The 19,740-nt window shown below is 36.2% G+C and overlaps 1 long non-coding RNA gene across 1 annotated transcript in view; it reads right to left on the bottom strand.

The window, feature by feature from the left end:
- LOC134947998 (uncharacterized) overlaps positions 1 to 7,853 on the bottom strand; it is a 240,230-nt gene extending 232,377 nt beyond the window's left edge. The window contains exon 1 of the long non-coding RNA XR_010182897.1: positions 7,784 to 7,853. This is a non-coding gene — a long non-coding RNA (uncharacterized LOC134947998). The remainder of the gene's footprint in view (positions 1 to 7,783) is intronic.
- Positions 7,854 to 19,740: the final 11,887 nt, after the last annotated feature.

Here is a 19,740-nt window from a genome sequence, read left to right as displayed (position 1 = left end):
ATTTTCCCAGTGATTTCTGCAGCGCTGTATTACAAAAATGGGGGCAGGGAATGCAGTGTGGCCGGTGTGCACAGCACACTCTGCACCCATTATAGATACACCACTGCCACCAAGCTTTGCTATTCAATTAGAAATCTAAATCAAATTAATAGGAGTTATAACATCTTTAGACTGAATCTCCAAAATAGGTGAAGGGGTATATACAATTGAAGTCGAAAACTGCCGTCTGTCGAAAAGACGTCAGTTTTCGACTTTTTAAGGTCGAATCTTGATTCGACCTATTCAATATTTCCGTAAATTTTTCAATTAATTTTACTTATCGAAAAGCACGTGGATCGGCGGAATAGCTGCCGATCCACGTGCTTGTGTCGAAAATGGGGCCAAAACCGGTTTTGTCCCCCTTTTCGACCATCTCTGTCCGACATCAAAATGATGTCGGACTGAGATGCCGACCCAGAGGAGGTGAGCGGGGGGAGCCGCAGGGAGACGGGGGGACAGCCGGCGGGCATACAGGGTCGAATTTAGATGGGACGCTGCTGGAGCCGGGTGGAAGCTGCCGTGAGGTCGGGTGGCTGTGTGACATCCTGCTGCAGCGCTACTGTAGCGCTGATCTCCCTGTATGCCTGCCGGCTGTCCCCTCGCTGGTCTACCCGCGGCTCGCCCCCCTTCTCCTCCTCTGCATCCCATCTAAATTCTACTTGAAAAAGTCGAATTAAGATGGGATTGAATAGGGGTTGTCGGATCCATTCAGACAAATACATGTCGGAATGGATCTGACTTTAATTGAATATACCCATAAATCTAGAAAAAAAATCCTTATTTATAAAAATGTCAGGGAACAATGCAGTAACTCTGATACACCACTCCCAATGAATAATAGTTTATTTATAGGTTTTTAATTGTGCATATCCTGTATGGCCATGTCATTTTCTGATGGAAAATTATTATTTTTTATTGCAGAAGGGAGTTGCAAGTGTTCTTTGCAACTTTTTACAAACTTCTACATAAACATATAGAGATCACTAGAGAGGCATTTTATTGTGTCCCAAAATAATCTAAACATTTTTATTTGCAGAAATACACTCACAACCATATTTCATAATTTATAAAGTTGCAAAATCAACCAATTGACACCATTTAACTGTCACCAGTATGTTGCTTATGACAACTAACAGCTTTCTACACTGTTTTTCAATCTGATTTCCCCACTCTTTCATGCACTTCAAATAGGTCATGCATGGCAGAGTTAATGCATGACATTGCTGCAGTGTGTGCGACTTGCCGCTAGTTATTGAATTGTGGAGTTATCCAGACAGCACTGAAAATATCTTGCAAACTGCTTGCTATATTAATATGGGACTTTACACTATGGACTCACGGCTAATTGAATTAAGTCCTAACGGTTAGTTTTTAAATTGTATTTGCTTTTAAATCTAATTTCACTCTAAATTGTTTTCAAACAAAATTATTTATACAGTCTACTGTAATGTTATAATGTAAAACAATGATTTTTTTTAAAGCTATTTTGCTAGCCTTCATCAAACACTCAATTTGAAATGTTGATGGTGTGGGTTGGTTGCTGCCTACTCTTCTGAGCACTACAACTCTTGGCATGCATCACAGATATGGAGAAACTGCTTCCATGAAGTGACTCACGAAGGAAGGAGTCAAATACCACTCTAGCTGATTTTAAATCGGGCAGGAGGCTGCCAACCAAAGCAGCCATTAAGCAGTTATAGGCTCAGAAAGAGCAGTGTGAAAAGCAGCAATCATAACTTTGAAAGAAGAAAATAAAATGTAAAAGTAAATAAACATTTATATAATACCTTATTATTGTGTATATATTTAGGGTAGAGTTATGCCTTTCATCTGTTATCACAGCCAGCAAGTTTTCAAAACTTTTCATTGAATTTGCTCCCCAAATATTGTGTATAGCTCCAGTGGCACTTGGTTTATGTGTTGTTGATGGAATTCCTCCAATCATTTTTGTTCCACACAAAATTTAAACCACACCACAGTGCAGAATGAATTGACATTGTCATCATCCCAGTTCTATTTATGGACTGCAAATTCTTCGGAATGTGAAATTGATAAATACAGTTCCAAATGGCAATTCCACTGAATGCCAACCAAAATCAGAACTCAAAGATTAAATCTTCAAACCTTCTCTTTGATTGCAAAATTTGATTCACCTAAAATTCAGTTGCAATGTCACTCAGCTCTACTGCTGCCTATAGTCAGCTCTAGACATCATAATTGTTATATATGGGATGCAGTCAGAAGGTCAACAGGTATGCAGTCAGGAGGTCGACGCTCACAAAGTCACCAATGAGTATGTCCCCCAAACCATGCCAGCACCGAGATCCCGACATTGGTGTAATGCTACTTAGTGTTATACTTTCAAACATGCTGCTTACTGACATGTTTTATTTATAACAATTGCACAGATAAAATGCACTACGTAACATTACATCTAAATCAAGATCGCAGCACCGGCATACATATTGTGAGTGTCAACCTCCCATACTCAAGCCATTATACAGTGAGGTTTCTATACTAATAAAGTAAAATGTATGAACCCAAAGAACCAAATCTAACATCAGCTTTAGTTGCCTAAAGTCCATTAATTGCTGATTGTTGGTTGTGCTGGATAACTAAACACTACATTAGTAAGAAATAACTAGTGACATACGGTATGCAAAGTAATATACTGAACTCCGTTACAAGTATAATCCGATCAAAGAGATAAATTTATGCCTTAAGTTGTATCTAGTTTTATGATTTAATGTTGTTTTTATTTATATTTGTTTACATTATCAAATGTGAAAATACTGAGTTATTTCAGCTATAGCATTCTCTGTAAAGCGCTGCGGAATATGTGTTCACTATATAAATATCTGGTAATAATTAAATAAATAAATAAATAAATATTTTGTAGTAGTTCCACCAAACCAGATAATTGGTTTTATTGTTTATCTTGCCCTACATAGTAAACAGCTAACTGTTGACAGGACACTGTAATTCTGTACAAGTTTTGCAAAAAAATGCAATGTTAGTAAATAATCCATAATGTGTATGACTCTTTTATAATAGTTGAGTCTTGTACTGTGAAAAAATTTTGCAATAAATCCTTTATAAACTTAACAGAAGGTTTATTCAGCAAGATAAAAACAATATATGTAATAAATGAAAAGTACGCATTGTTTCTAATGAAGAGTTACAAAATATAAATACAGTATTTGTAATATTACAAATCACAGCACATTAAGATGGCACCACACAAGTCCAAAATCCATCTGATCCTTTAATTGACTCTCTAATAGTCTCATAATAAATGCTGCAAATGCAAATAGTCACTTTCCATGGCACGATTACTACAGAAAGTATTTCTACGAGGGCATACAACCAAACAGCCATTTACAAAGGAAGTAGGAGAGGGATGAAATTGAAATTATGAAATAAAGATCTAAATAAAACGATGAAAATGTGCACTTATAACAACGTAAAATGGTCATAAAACCAAAAGTATAGGCATAAAACCCAATTGCTGCTTTGGCTTTTCAAAGAAATTACAGTACTCTAATATAAAAAGCAACCGCTAGTAATGGGCTTTCATTCCATCCACTTAAATACTGCACTAAGTCTGGTAATACCACTGTGAAATCATAAGCCAGTTCTTTAGCGCGGTTGTATCTGTTACAAATTTAATCTTCACTGCTATGTCACAACTCATTTTATCCTTGAAGCTTTAAGACGTGGCGCAAAAGCATTTGTGTTGTTCAAGACAAACCTGAAACTGACTGTTTAAAAATACCTATCTAACAATCGTCACGACAGTTATGTTCATGATCTGTCAATGACTGCAACTTTCCTGTAGCCCTATAACGTAGCTGCTCTCATACTAGTCTGAGAAACATTGCTCATTTTCTTTGCATATTATTATAGAAACAGTCAACGATACTTGTACTAACATAACACACATGAACATTTCAAGAAATTAGGTGGGAATTGTTTTTTTTTGTCAGTATAAAGTGATTAAGATGATGGAAATAAGAACCAGCATGGCTCAAATTATGTCTTAACATAAGAAATGAATGACTTTGAGAAGCCAGCAGTGGCTTGTAAAAAGTAACTGAGCTATAAAGAATAACAGGGCAGCAAACAAGTTAAATACGTCAGGCAACCACAGTGTTTCCACTGTCATATCAAACTAATTTCAGTTTCAGTTTCATACTAAAGTGAAACTGGTAAGGAGAGTAAATTAGATTTACTGAACTTTCACTTGTATAACACAGTAGCTTTGATAATGACCTGGTAAATTGTTATACATTTGGATGAATGTGTTTCTTACCAATTTGAATTTGACTGATTATGATAGAGTAAGCAATTACTTGCTCAAGCATAGAAGGCATAATCAAAGATATCATATAAAAAATCTAATGAATAAAAATAAATGTATACTGGTTAGAGATGTGCGGGTTTGGTTTTACCAGGTTTTACCCGGATTTACCCGGATCTCAAAATGACATCTTATTGGATCTCAGATGTCACGTGTTTCGGATAGCCAATAAGAAAAATCCAGATAAATCCGAACTCGCGGTAATTTTGGCGTTAAGAACCGAGTTAATCAGAACCTGCACATCTCTAATAGTGGTACCACTTCGACATGTCACTTTTCCAAAAAATTTAGTTTTTATTATCAAGATGTATAGTTTGGCTATGAGTTAACTGAATGAATATGCATATCTCCTTAAATATCTACATACTGTATTACTCAGTATGAAAATTGTTTGTAATATACTTCTCTTATACTTATAATAATTGGCACCACTCTTTATTGTAAATGGCATCAACAGGGCATCCCTTTATATTTATAAATTATTGATTTATTTACCTATTATCTAATCCACCTGTTCAGATATAAATTCCCTGGTAATTCCACATGCAATATGAAATAAGAATATTATTAACAGAGTACCTACTGCTATATACTTTACTATTTGTTTAAGACATTATGTGTCCTCATTAATTTACTGTATATTATATACAGCTACTCCATGGGTCATGTGGCATTTGAAACTAAGAGCAGTTTATAAAATATAAAATATTCTACCAATCAACAAAGAACAGTATATACAGTAAATATTTCGATATTGTAATATTTGTATATAGTTTTATGTTGTTATTTATAACCAGTATTAAATCAGTGTTACTTACCTATTCAAATTGTTACATGATAGGTAGGCTGAATTGAAGTACAAGCAATCAAATATCGTCTTAGAATATCCTCACAGATTCCTAGTCGAACCATCTCAAACTGTGATATTTTGTTTATTAATGTGTACATTTTTTTTACATGTTTATAATAGATACTAGCCTAGGATAGATAGATAGATAGATAGATAGATAGATAGATAGATAGATAGATAGATAGATAGATAGATAATTATTTTGGGTTAACATAAAATAACATACATTTTATGCAATAGATGTGAAAAAAGTAAAATAAATTGAAAACCTGTACATATTCAGAAGGTAAAGATAACAATCAGTGTGACAGGTAGAGGGACAGAGATTTCAGGATCACCTTTCAGGTCAGAATTCCACAGAAACATATGTTTTGTTTAGTTAATAAAATTATATTTTCTAATTTGGATTATCAACTATCTATCTAATCTATCTATCTATCTATCTATCTATCTATCTTTTTATCTATCTATCTATCTATCTATCTATCTATCTATCTATCTATCTATCTATCTATCTATCTATCTATCTATCTTGTACATTGCAGCTCTGACAACATAATAGACAGCTTCACCAAAACTGCAGACAGATGCAATTAACTATTTATAGCATATTCATGGTCTACACAACAGTTACTGTACATCTGGAAAGTCAATCCAATTAAGACTGAAGAAAAACCCAAACAAAGTACAAACCAAGCAATTAGCCTTTCCTAATGATTACATAGGAATTGTATATTGAAAACACATCATTTTTATAAAATGAATAAACTTGTGTCACATCATTTTTAAATCCATTGTAATAACTGGTCGCAACTATGTGAGAATAAATATGGGGCTAAAATTAGCATGTGCATACAAAACATATGTACAGTCTGCATAACATCAGGGTGTGTCTCAGTGTTAGCAAGGTATAACTAATGTGCTGCTTAGATAAGTATGAATATAGACATAAATTGCTAAGATTTGGAACAAGATGTAGAGAGAAAAACAAAGAGAGATGGGGGAATGAGACTATGTTTTGTGTTTATAGCAAAGGAGATGTATGTTTTTACCAGCTAATATAAGTTTATTTCATATCAAAAGTGTTTTTTCTTGGCTGACACCCAAAATATAGTCCCAAAAATATGCAATACATGTATTACAATATACATATTATTATTGCTATAAATGTTTGTTAGACCTATAACATATTTAAACCTGCTACAATTTTTTTTAGATATATTGACAAAGATAAAAAAGTATGCAGTTTTTCTTTCTAATTATAACTTTAACTAAAATAAACAGGGAAAATTAATATTAATATGCACATATTTTAAAACAATGTCTTGTAGCTTCATTATTTATGTATACATATCAAGCAGAATAAAAACCTACTGGGGAATTATGGTTTTAATTTTTAAACCAATGTACTTTTTTAATTCATTGTCTGTGATACCAAGTGCTTATTTTCAATTCTTTCATGATAGGGGTGCTTTAAAATTTTGCCTTAGGCAATGTATCCAAAGTTTGACTTGTAGAGGAAAAACAAAGTGAATTTTTTTTCCCACGCTACTGAATGCAATCACTAATTAATTCTGCTACGGGCAGTATAGATGCATGCAATACTGTTCCAAATGCAGAGGTTCAAAAAAGAAAATGTTCACATATTTTAGATAACTTAAAGTGTCTAACTACAATTCGACTACACTTATTAAAAAATTCAAAAATTCTCCTTCTTGAAATCAAAGTTGTACTAATTATATTGTCCTATTTATTTAAAATGATGTTTTCAGACCATCTTAACATAACAGTGCAAGAATTTAGAATTTGCAATAGTTTTGACTATCCTCTTCACTATCTTTAAAATGTAAAAGTTTGCAAATAAAGTTCAGAAATTTCAATTCAATTAAATATTCTCTGATAATTAAATGTTTTTTTTTCCATGTGCTTCTATACTTTAATTATTTTATTCTTTCCTGTCTGAGCACACTGAAATATACTGTAAATGCAAAATATACAGCACAATATAAAGCTTTATATTACAGTTATAAAATATATAAAATGCATATAAAAAAGACAACAAAATAAAAGTATTCATTTGTGTAATGTTATTACATAATTAATGCATTAATCAGGTGCAGAGCTACTGGACCATCTAAACAGAAAAGAAGGAAAATGTATGCACTCCCTCTTCTTTTTAATATATGCATCCTAAGATTTGATTCAGGCTGCAAAACTCAAACATATAATAAAAGATGTACTCAAATAATAAATGAAAGATGACCAGCAGAAGGCACTGTTACAGTAACTTTATACAGTAACATAATGTATTTACAAGGAAATAAAGTAGTTTATGGCAAATCACTTATACCATAAGAATAGAAAATGTTTATTAGCTGTTTGTACTCTTCTTCCCCATAACATAGTAATGTAACAAGAGATATTGCCAGTGTTATGAAGACCCTTTTCCGCCCACAACACAATCTGTGTATGATCTATTTTTTTCCATCTGAAATGGCAAGCTATTTAAAGTGAACTTGCTGTTCATCACTTACCATGTTAAACAAAGCACTTGGTAATGAGCTGTGTCTTCAGGAATAGAGAAGTACATAGATATTATTTCCACACCACCGCAGCAGTCTCCATTACTCATTTTAAACAAGCCTCTAACCTCACACTCATTAACCTTTTTTTGTATTATGATGATCATTTGATTTCTAGTTTCTGGAGTGCTTGTTTTATAGAACCGATGGAGAAAAAAATAACTAGAATGCCCTCCGCCCACCTTAATTTTAGTCTGTGTCAACATAGGGAGATAATAATTTTTATTTAACGTGTGTTGTGTACAAAGTCTGCTGATCACCTATCTCCTATTTTGCAAAATCCGTGTTAAAGAAGCTAGCGCAGACAAGTAATGTAGCAGCATATGTTTGGATTTTTGTATTTCAAAGATCCGACTAGTTTATCTGAATTCCAGATTTAGAGCTTTGTTATGTGTGATAGGTATGATAATATGATCACTATAGGCAGTGAGACAGGGAGACACAAATCCCTTTCAAAATCCCTTCCTCTATTTCGTACAGCTGCTGCTTATGCAGTTTAATATCTCATAGAATGATTGGAAAAAAACAGGGCAAGGTCCCGTTTTAATAATAATATTTTTTTTCTTTTTTTTAACAGGTCTACATATAGTCATGATAGATGTTATTTGCAATACCAATCTTTAATGAAAAAAAAGTTTCTTAAATTGAAGACTTTCCCAGGGGAAGATCAATATGAGTGACTTTATTTTAGTATGTACTATTTAATACTCTTTAAAGGTTATAAAACTTAGTGATAAAAATAATAAAGTTATCACTTTTATTTTCTCTTTTTGTGGATCAGAAGTCATAGGAAAACAAAAAGAGTCTTTCTCATGCATAAGAATATTGCGCTAAGAGAATCAGAATGAAAAACACAGTATTATTAAATTGTAACCTGGTATCTTGTATTTCTTAATATCGTATAAGCTCAATTCAAGTAATAATAATAAAGATGTAACATGTTTTCCTCTTGTGAACAGGATTCGTATTAGCTTGTTAAAGGCATAAAAAGCCATAAGTGACATTTTCATACATGTTGTATAATGTTAAAAGATAGTGTTTAATCTCACACTTACATAATCAAATTACAGATAGTGCACCCTTGGGTGCTAGTGTAATCAGGTACTTTTAAATGCAGCTAGGAGAATCCTGCTAGGGCCAGCCAATAACAGTGCACAGGGTATTGCTTTTGTGCACCAGCAACATCTCATCCCATTAGTGAAATATCTTATTGCATTACACATCCAAATCTAATATGATTCTCTGCCTCATACATTAGAAACACCAAATTCACATGCCACAGCTTAAGTCAGTGACTACACAGTTGCTGATAAGGATCACACCAAAGAGCACAGGGAAATACGCTCAATTATTTGCTCTAAACTTCAGTTACTCACATACCGCTAACTTTTCAGAACTCCGATAGCTTACTTGACCTTCTCTAATTTCACATGTCACTCAAGAGAAACTGCTTTCATACAGGTCATCGATGACTTTCCTATGGCCAATCGACCCGAGAGTTAATCTATGTTTAGATCTTTCAGTGGCTGATCACTGGTACTTTTTGTGTCTTTAATAATTTGTCCTTTAGTGGCACTTCTGTGAATTACTCTGTGTTTGTTATATATCTGGATCATGGACCTTAAAAATCTTAAGGCACAAACTGTTTAATAATAACTGTACAATACCACTTGACTCTCTCATCAATTTGGCTTACCTCTCGATCTTGCTGCCCAGGTAACATGTTTGGTTCTGCTCTTTCACAAACATTCCACATTCACTTTTCTTTCCTCCAATGAAACACTCTTAAACTTTAATCAATGTATACCATAATTGGTGCTTTGTAAATTGTAGTAAAACAACAAAATGATTCTACAACTCCACCATTCACTTGCTCATCCATTCATTTGTTCACTTATTTTAAGGAGATCAACCCTATCTGATTGCATTATTAAATGGTAATATGTATTTAATGTATATACTGTAAATATATATATATATATAGTTGCATGAATGTGTGTGTGTGTGTGTGTGTGTGTGTGTGTGTGTGTGTGTGTGTGTGTGTGTGTGCAATACACTGCTCTTAGCACCAGGATGCAGTTATTTCATTCACTAAAAGAACAATATACAGTATACAATATACAGTAGATACTGTTAAGTTCACCTTACATAACACAATATGTTGTCCACCTGCAGAAATTTCCCCCAGTGTTGCTGACAGAACACATTTAAAAACTAAGAATAAGTGACATTATCTAATTGTATTGCACAGTGGCATGACATCTAATGTTATGTTAATTGGTTAAAGACAAAGTCAACTCTAACTGGCTGTGACCCTTACAGACTGTGTTGGGCAGCTATCGGATATATTATATGTCAATACAACCATAACAGAAGCTATTAGCGTTTTCCAGTGATTATGTAACACCCAGGGAAGCATCTCTGTTATAATGACAGCTGAAATGATGAATGTACTATGATCTCTACAATATTTCATAGTGGGCCACAGATTTTCCAACAGAGATCTCACATTAAGGACTTATTGCGATATTTACAAAAGGCATACATTTTAAATTGCCTCAACAAATTCATGTTATAAGGCCGACCATTGTTTTTTCAATAGACTTTCAAAATGTTTTTCTGAAAAAACAGAATTTTTGCATGAAAGTTGTGCCTTTATAAAATTACTCCACTAATGCTATCTTATATGAATGTCTGTATTTGTTGTAATAATGTTGTGGATAAGGCTGACATTATACTTATAATGTTGCATTACTCAACATGTCTATCAATAAATGTAATCCATTGGGAAGATATCTAATACAAATTTATATACAGCTGGGATAACTACAGTATTAGGGTTAAGACTAAGATCAGCAAAAGATTAAAATCTTCATGTATAATTAGTGATTTTGAGGATTTTTTAAAGAAAATCTCACAACAAAGCAGGTCTAAAACAGTGACACTCAAACGTTCCTACTCCCATCTCCTGTGTTTTCCAGTAGGTGGAATATAGTTGCCAGTTAACTAAAAGTGCAAGGATAATACTGATGTTATTTGGATATATTAAGAATACATCTACTAGAGAAAAAAATATTGCAGAATTGTAGATATTTAATAAATTCTGGTGCCACAGAACAGAGTCGATTAAAAAAAAATGTCCTAGTGACATTTGTGTTTTGAAAGTGACCTGTAAATAAATGGTTGACCTAACAGTATTCCCAAGGGGGGAAACTGAAAATTGAAAGGTCAAGGTCACTTATTAGGCTAAGAGGTTAATTTCACCTCAAAATGAAAGTTGTTCAGAATCTGAAGTAAAGCAGCAGTAGAAGGACTTCAATTTTCACTATTTATTATACTTTTCTATGTGTGTTTGCAGAGGGAGCATTTTATAAAACTCTGCTAAACGTTTTATGAGACCTGCGCAAGCATCAGCTAAACATGATATTGTCCAGTGAATCACAAAACTTCCATTTGAGCTTCTGGTTCAGCTCATTCTGTGGAAAAGCTCTAATGTATGTTTGTTCTCTGGATTAGGTATTTGAGAAGCCTGTTTCCTACCAGCATCTCAATACTATGTGTGAAATAGAAATATATGTACAATGACAGCGTTGAATTGTATAACACAGTGAGTTCCCCCTACTTAACATTAACATAATCAGTAGACATAAGAAAGGTAATAAAATATCATTTATCCCCTCAGTCATGCGTTATTCTTGTACACTAAGCACAGAAACTTTATTTTATTTAGTTTAATAAATGATCAAATGAAAATATGGCTATAAGCTTCCAACGCGTAACATAAAAAACTGAAGTGAATACATAAATTGAGCTATATGTTTTGTTATTATTGATTCCAAGTATACTATGTTGTATGGTGCCATTAGAATATACGTACATTTGAATGTGCATTAAATGCACCAAGGGGTGGGGGTGAGGGGTGGGGGGGTGGGGGCAATGAAATGTTAGCAATTTAAGGGGAGAAAAAAAACATTTATTCATTTATAAATATATATATACACAGTGCCTTGCTAAAGTATTAACCCCCTTGACTTTTTACCTATTTTGTTACATTACAAACTGTAATTTAATTTATGAAATTTTATTTATCTGAATTTTATGTTATGGATATATGCAAAATAGTCTAAGTTGGTGGAGTGAAATGAGAAAAATGTATATACTGTAAAAAATATTTTTTAGAAATAAAAATTTTAAAATTGGCATGTGCATATGTATTCACCCCCTTTGCTATAAAGCCCCTCAAAAGTTCTGGTGCAACCAATTACCTTCAGAAGTCATATAATGAAATGAAGTCCACTTGTGTGCAATCTAAGTGTCACATGATCTGTCAGTATAAACACACCTTTTCTGAAAGGCCCCAGAGGCTGCAACACCACTAAGCAAGAGGCATCACACCAAGAAGATCAAGGAGCTCTCCAAACAAGTCAGGGACAAAGTTGTTGAGAAGTACAAGTCAGGGTTGGGTTATAAAAAAATATCCAAATCTTTGATGATCCCCCAGAGCACCATTAAATCCATCATCTTCAAATGGAAAGAACATGGTACCACAACAAACCTGCCAAGAGAGTTCCGGCCACCAAAACTCACAGACCAAGCAAGGAGGGCATTAATCAGAGAGGCATCACAGAGACCAAAGGTAACCCTGAAGGAGCTGCAGAGTTCCACAGCAAAGACTGGTGTATCTGCGCATGTGACCACAATAAGCCGTACACAACATAGAGCTGGGCTTTATGGCAGAGTGGTCAGAAAACAGCCATTACTTAGTTTTAAAAATAAGAAGGGACGTTTTGAGTTTGCCAAAAGGCATGTGGACCACTCCCCAAATGTATGGAGGAAGGTGCTCTGGTCAGATGAGACTAAAATTTTACTTTTTGTCCACCAAGGAAAATGCTATGTCTGTCGCAAAATCCAACACATCCCATCACTCCAAGAAATCCACCTCCACAGTGAAACATGGTGGTGACAGCATCATACAGTGGGGATGTTTTTCAGGAGCAGGGACTGGGAAACTGTTTCAAGTCGAGGGAAAGATGGATGGTGCTACAGGGATATTCTTCAACAAAACCTGTTTCAGTCTGCCTGTGATTTGAGACTGGGATGGAGGTTCGCCTTCCATCAGGACAATGGCCCAAAGCATACTGCTAAAGCAACACTCAGTGGTTTAAGGGAAAACATTTAAATGTGTGGTAATGGCCTAGTCAAAGCCCAGATCTCAATCCAATTGAGAACCTGTGGTCAGACTTGAAGATTGCTGTTCACAAGCGGAAACCATCCAACATGAAGGAGCTAGAGCAGTTTTGCCTTGAGGAATGCCTTGAGGAATGAGCAAAAAACCCAGTGGCAAGATGTGCTCATAGAGACCTATCCAAAGCGACTTGCAGTTGTAATTGCCGCAAAAAGTGGCTCCATAAAGTACTGACTTTAGGGGGGTGAATAGTTATGCACGCTGAAGTTTTCTGTTATTTTGTCCTCTTTGTTGTTTGCTTCACAATAATAAAAAAAACAAAAAACATCTATAAAGTTGTAGGCATGTTCTGAAATGATGCAAACCTTCAAACAATCCATTTTAATTCCAGATTGTGAGGCAACAAAACATGAAAAATGCAAAGGGGGTGAATACTTTAGCAAGGCACTATATCTATACGCTGGCCAGCTTTACTTTTACAATGTGATTTAGAGTTGAGCTAGAACATGCCCCTCCTAACTCTGATCCCGCTGCACATTTTAAACCAGGCCCGCCTGCAGTGCAATATGGTTTTGCCAAGGTCCAAATTTACTCTTTTATCCAGATCACAAGAGTGTTAGTTTCTCAAGGTGTATGATCCTTCAGTTTGCCAGTTCTGAATTTGTCTGGAACACATAGATTAGGTAATATTTAAATAATATTTTTTTTATTATTATTATTATTTTGTTTTACTGAGCTGAACGAATGTTGGATACAGACACAGATCCGCCAACTGGGGAAAAAGTTATGTAAATCAAACATAAAATATAAAACTTTTCAGAAAATACCAATTGTATATACAGGTAAGTACAGGTCACACAGTTGATTAAATAGCTCCTTTTTCATCCTTCAGTTGCACCTTGCTGCCCTGTAAAAAACATGATTTTTGTAAAGGCAATGGGCTCCCATGAGCACACACCAACAATCTTGAAACTGATGTGCACAAACGGCAACATCCACATGTATTTTTTCATAATTACATGTCATCTTAGCGTCAATACATTTGTTTTTAATAAATTGAATATAATAGTGAATCACAAAATTTCTAAAACTTCATATATAACACATTTCATTAACTGTGAAATCAATGTAAAGAAAAATAAAACAATACAATTAATGTAAAAGTATTGTTATAGCAAAAGAGGAATTATAAATGTGTGGTTAGTTACTAAAAGCATAAATAAAATGAAATCAAATAAATTACATAGAACTGTTAAAAAATATGAACAGATTTATTCACAGATACATTTGGACACCGTACAGTATTCAGTAATAGTCTAGATAAATACACTGACTAGAACTTTATATCATTTTTTTTATTATTTTTGCTGTCTGTAGAATATAGTTCCAATTCATAGAGGATCAAAGAGCTATAGGAATAGCATAAGTCATAATAAAATGCCTCTTCAATCCTGCAGACAGATAATTTAATTGAAAATTGTTGTTTTTTTCGCTTTGTGTCCAGTAACACCAGAGATGTACTGCTTTCAAGCAGTTAGTCTACAGAATTATCTAAATATCCCATGGATTTTAGGATATGACAGTGCATGCCATGTATCATTCTACTGACATATTTTATAGAGTCTTTTCTGATGGATAAAGAATGCTTCTTAAATCAGAGACTCTTGATATATCAATTTATTAAAAATATATTTTAGTTGATACTAATAGACAAAGACATTTATTCCAGAGGAGAATATGGTGGTGTCATACTCAGGAGGCCTGGGAGATCATCAACCTTGTTGATGTCTTCACCCAAACTGTCTTCAGTTCTACCTGCTTAAAAGTGATTGAAGGTAAGCTGTGTGCAGTGTATATTTTAGTTGTGATATAGCCGTTTGACCCAGAGACAAAAGTGTGTACAGAGTCTCCATGGAATCTCATACTCCTGGGGTCTTGGATATTGGACTTTACTCATCTACTGATTGGCACCTTAAATCTAACCCTTGAAGAACCCAAGAAAAAAAATTTGTAGAATTTAACATAATAAGTCTGTAAAGCTTGGTGAAATAGTAATTTAAAACATGCAATGGAAAATAATACTCTCTGGAACCAAACTACAGAGTTAACCTTTAGCATGCCATATCTGAGTCCCATTTTCCCTCTGAGCAGACTTTTAGTTTCTAACTCTAGAATGATGGCTCATGTGCACAACATTATCTCCACTTCAATCTATCCTTAATGCGGCTGCCCGACTCATCTTCCTCACCAAACGTACTACATCCACATCCCTTCTCTTGCAGGACCTTCACTGGATAACCTTCCAATTAGGAATCCAATTCAAGCTTCTCACACTCACCTACAAAGCCTTCATCCACTCTTCTCCCTCTTACATCTCTGACCTTATCTCTCTTTACATTCCCACCCGTACTCTTCGCTCTGCTAATGCACGCCATCTCTCCTGCCAACTGATTATCTCCTCCCACTCCTACCTACAAGATTTTGCACGTGCTGCTCCCTATCTCTGGAATGCTCTACCTCTCCCCATTCAACTCTCCACCTCTCTACAAAACTTGAAACGGGCTCTCAAGACCCACTTCTTCACCAAACCCAACCAACTCTCCTCCTAACCCTCTTGTCTATGCTCACTATCTACCCCTTCTTTGTCACTCTGGTCTGTTAGCCCCTCATCTTTTAGATTGTAAGCTCGCAAGAGCAGGGACTTCTTTCCTCATGTGCCTTTCCTTTTCTTACTTACACTATCTTATACTCCATACTCCCTTTGATGGCACCTAACCCCAGGTTTTCAATACGTGTCCTATATTGTCTTGTACTGTAAGTGCTATTTTCTTGTTTGCTCATTTGATTATGTACTGTGTAATGGGCGCTGCAGATCCCTTGTGGCGCCATATAAAAAAAGGATAATAATAATAATAATTATGGGGTTTCCAATACTTACAGTGTCAGTACTCATTAAGCCTTTTGCTATTCTAAATAGACTTTTGCTATCTGTGTTAACAATAGTATACTGCAAATTGTGTGTATGTAGTAAATAAAAGAGCCATACAGCTGGTACCATGTCTAAAACTGAGTGCGAACTTATTATTTTCTGAATTGTTTAACAAAAATATTATCTTGTGTTATCATGGCAGCTTTCAGTTAAAGCTATAACAGGCCTAGGGCGGGATGTACTAACCTCTCCCACTGCAGTATTAGGGTTATCTCTGTGCTCCCGGTGTTTACTCTTCATTAGCTGTTTTCCTCCCACTGCCCGGCGCTCCCCAACGCTGCCTGTAGTTTCCGCGTCACACTAGCCGTCACTGCGGTGCGCCTAATCACTGCCGCAGCCACTGATCTCTCCACAGCGGTTGTTCAGTGCTGTGCTCCCCCTCTCAGTGAGTTGCACATGCACAGTAGTCAGTGGCATTAGAAGGTGGGTGCGAGGGTGCGGCCCACACCCGGGTGTCCCCCTCGGAAGGGGTGACACCAAAGTGTCAGCTCTTCTGCAGTGACAGGAGCCGAGTACTGCAGTGAGATAATCTGCAGTACTCGGCTCCTGTCACAGATAAGAGCCGGCACTGCAAGCTGACCTGTCTCGGGGGGCAGCCAGCATCTTTGGGGAAGCTGGACATGCCCCCTGAACGAAGGAGAAAAGGCCAACGAGGCCAAGACCCCTTTTAAATTAGGCCATGCCCCCTTTTTGGACGCCCACAGCTCCAGCGGTCTGAGCGGGGGTGATAATAAAGAGTGCGCTCCGGGTGTCACCACTCCCAGTGACGCCTCTGACAGTAGTCGCAGTAGTAGGAAGCACAAACTACTGTGCATGTGCGACTCACTGACAGGGGGAGCTGAACATCCGCTGCGGAGAGATCAGTGGCAGCGGCGGTGATTAGGCAGACCGCAGTGATGGCTAGTGTGATGCTGAAACTACAAGGAACATTGGGGAGCGCCGGGCAGCGGGCGGAAAACAGCTATCGAGGAGTAAACACCGGAAGCGCAGAAATAACCCTAATACTGCAGCGGGAGAGGTTAGTACATCCCGCCCCTAGTTGAGTGTGACTCACAAACCCATCCGTGCATAGATATTTCCCTCTGTATTTGGGAAGTGAGTAGATTTAACTGAAATGTAATGGTGTGCTGAGCATATATGCTAGTGTTGGGACTTGCAGAAAACTGGGATCCCTTGATGATGTGCTGCTAGCTGAATTGTTTTTATCAAAATATGACAAAATTTCCTCTGTTTTAATAGCAGCATACACCAGGATTTGCAGTATACTGTTGTTAGTGCTGCCAGCAAATGCCTTTCTGTTTTGCATTGATAAATAGCATTAAAATTGACATGCAGCTGTTACCATGTACAATATGGGAAAAACTGAGCGCATGCATATTTTTTTTTCTGTTTTGTTTAAAAAATGTCTTGCTATTCTCCTTTAAATGGAGCAGTGCAGTTCTCAGACAAAATGGCAGAGGGAAGCGGAGCCTGGAGCAAAACAGCTAGAAGCTGAGGAACCCTGATGGGGCCCCTGAATGGACCTGTATTTAGGTACTATAAGAAGTGCCTTTGTTTCATTAGAAATAACTTCAATTTATTTTTTTCGTTTACCTGCTTTACCAGGTTATGTTTTTTTTCTCAAGGAACATATAGACTAATTTTGGTAGCATATTGAAAAATAGATATTTTTGTTGCACATTGGTTATCAAAAGTATTTACTTTGGTATATTTTAGATTTTATTTTTTCATATCATCATACAGTAGAATCAAAATATATGTATTCCTTAATTTTTTACTATTAATCAACACAAAATACTCTGCATTGTATAATAAAAATAGTTTCGCTTTTTCTTAGTTAAATACAAATCTAAAACAGAAACGTGTGGCAGCGTACTGTGATGCTTTATCATATAGTACATGGTGTACTCACTGTATTACCTACCTGGCATTGCAATTCATTCGGCAGTCAGCAACTAATAAAACATTGCTATTAATCCAATATTTTATTATTTAGTTGTTTCTTGGTTTTATGAAAATGTACATTAAGATGCATAGAGAAATATCACTAATAAATACACTTCATAGTACCAAATCACATACAAATACCTAAGAAATGCTATATCTTCCACACATGGCAAAATATTTCTAATTTGCAGAAGGATCTTAAGGAATGAGGAATGTTAAGGTTTGGAAAATGGCATTTGATGGAAAAGCCAGTCAACAAATTGACCTATAAATCCATGGATTATATTGAGACTCCTGTATTGCACAGTACACACTTGGCAAGGTTTATTGTAGGAGAAATTCATTGGTTTACAATACATCATGATCTCATTGGTTGCATTGAATTATCTGTCATTGCGTACATAAAACATATTGCCCATATAGAAAGCTGACAAACAGTACAATAATTCCACTGTACAACTTCAATTCACATTGTCTCTGTGTTGTAGCAATAACATTCTATTACAATACAATTATATGAGTTTAAACATATCATTGTAGTTTTGCTTTATCAGTGTGCCCATCACTTATTATTAGATGTTGGTGTAATTAATCAGTTGAAGTGCTCTGCTTATAGAGGAAATTAATTTTGATTTGTGATCTAGTACTTAGGACTGTTTAAACTATCAGTGTTCACTGAATGATAACAATATAATGGACAGGCTTTCATTCAGTTGCATATAAATCAATGAAATTATACTGTAGGTGTTTGATTAAATTATCACATACTATCAGGGTTAATATAATGGAAAAAAGGCAATTTAACAGCCAGAAATAATTCTCTCTCCATGATATGGTCAAATTGAAACATATAGGGGTATATTATTCAATTAAAGTCGAAAACTGCCGTCTGTCGAAAAGACGGCAGTTTTCGACTTTTTAAGGTCGAATCGTGATTCGACCTATTCAATATATCCCAAAAATTTTCGACAAGTCAATAAATTCGACTTGTCGAAAAGCACGTGGATCGCGGAATAGCTGCCGATCCACATGCTTGTGTCGACGACGGGCCAAAACCAACAGGTTTGGCCCCCTTTTCAACCATCTCAGTCTGACATAAAAAAAGTCGGACTGAGATGTGGGACCCAGAGGAGGGGGGGGGGGAGCCGCAGGGAGACGGGGTACAGCCGTGGGCATATAGCGGAGATCAGCGCTACAGCATAGCGCTGCAGCAGGATGTCACACAGCCGCGCCGCTCACGGCAGCTTCCACCTGACTCCAGCAAGTGAGGTCACGCTTGCTGGAGCCAGGTGGACACTGCTGTGAGGTCGGGTGGCTGTGTGACATCCTCCTGCAGCGCTACTGTAGCGCTGATCTCCTCCGTCTGCCGGCGGCTATCCCCGCTGGTCTCCCCGCGGCTCCCCCCCTCCTCCTCGGTATCCGTTCACATGGTCGACCATGTTATGGTCGACAGTCATTAGGTCGACCACTATTGGTCGACATTGACATGGTCGACATGGACACATGGTCGACACATGAAAATGGTCGACACATGAAAGGTCGACACATGAAAATGTCGACATGGGTTTTTTAACTTTTTTTTCTTTTGGGGAACTTTTCCATACTTTACGATCCACGTGGACTACGATTGGAACGGTAATCTGTGCCGAGCGAAGCGAAGGCACCATGCCCGAAGCATGGCGAGCGAAGCAAGCCATGCGAGGGGACGCGGTGCACTAATTGGGGTTCCCAGTCACTTTACGCTAAAAACGACACCAAAAAAGTTAAAAAACTCATGTCGACCTTTCA

Source organism: Pseudophryne corroboree, chromosome 1 (assembly GCF_028390025.1).
Source record: "Pseudophryne corroboree isolate aPseCor3 chromosome 1, aPseCor3.hap2, whole genome shotgun sequence".
NCBI classification, from domain to species: domain Eukaryota; kingdom Metazoa; phylum Chordata; class Amphibia; order Anura; family Myobatrachidae; genus Pseudophryne; species Pseudophryne corroboree.
Note: the sequence above shows the minus strand (reverse complement) of the source record. Positions and strands in the feature narration are given on the sequence as shown.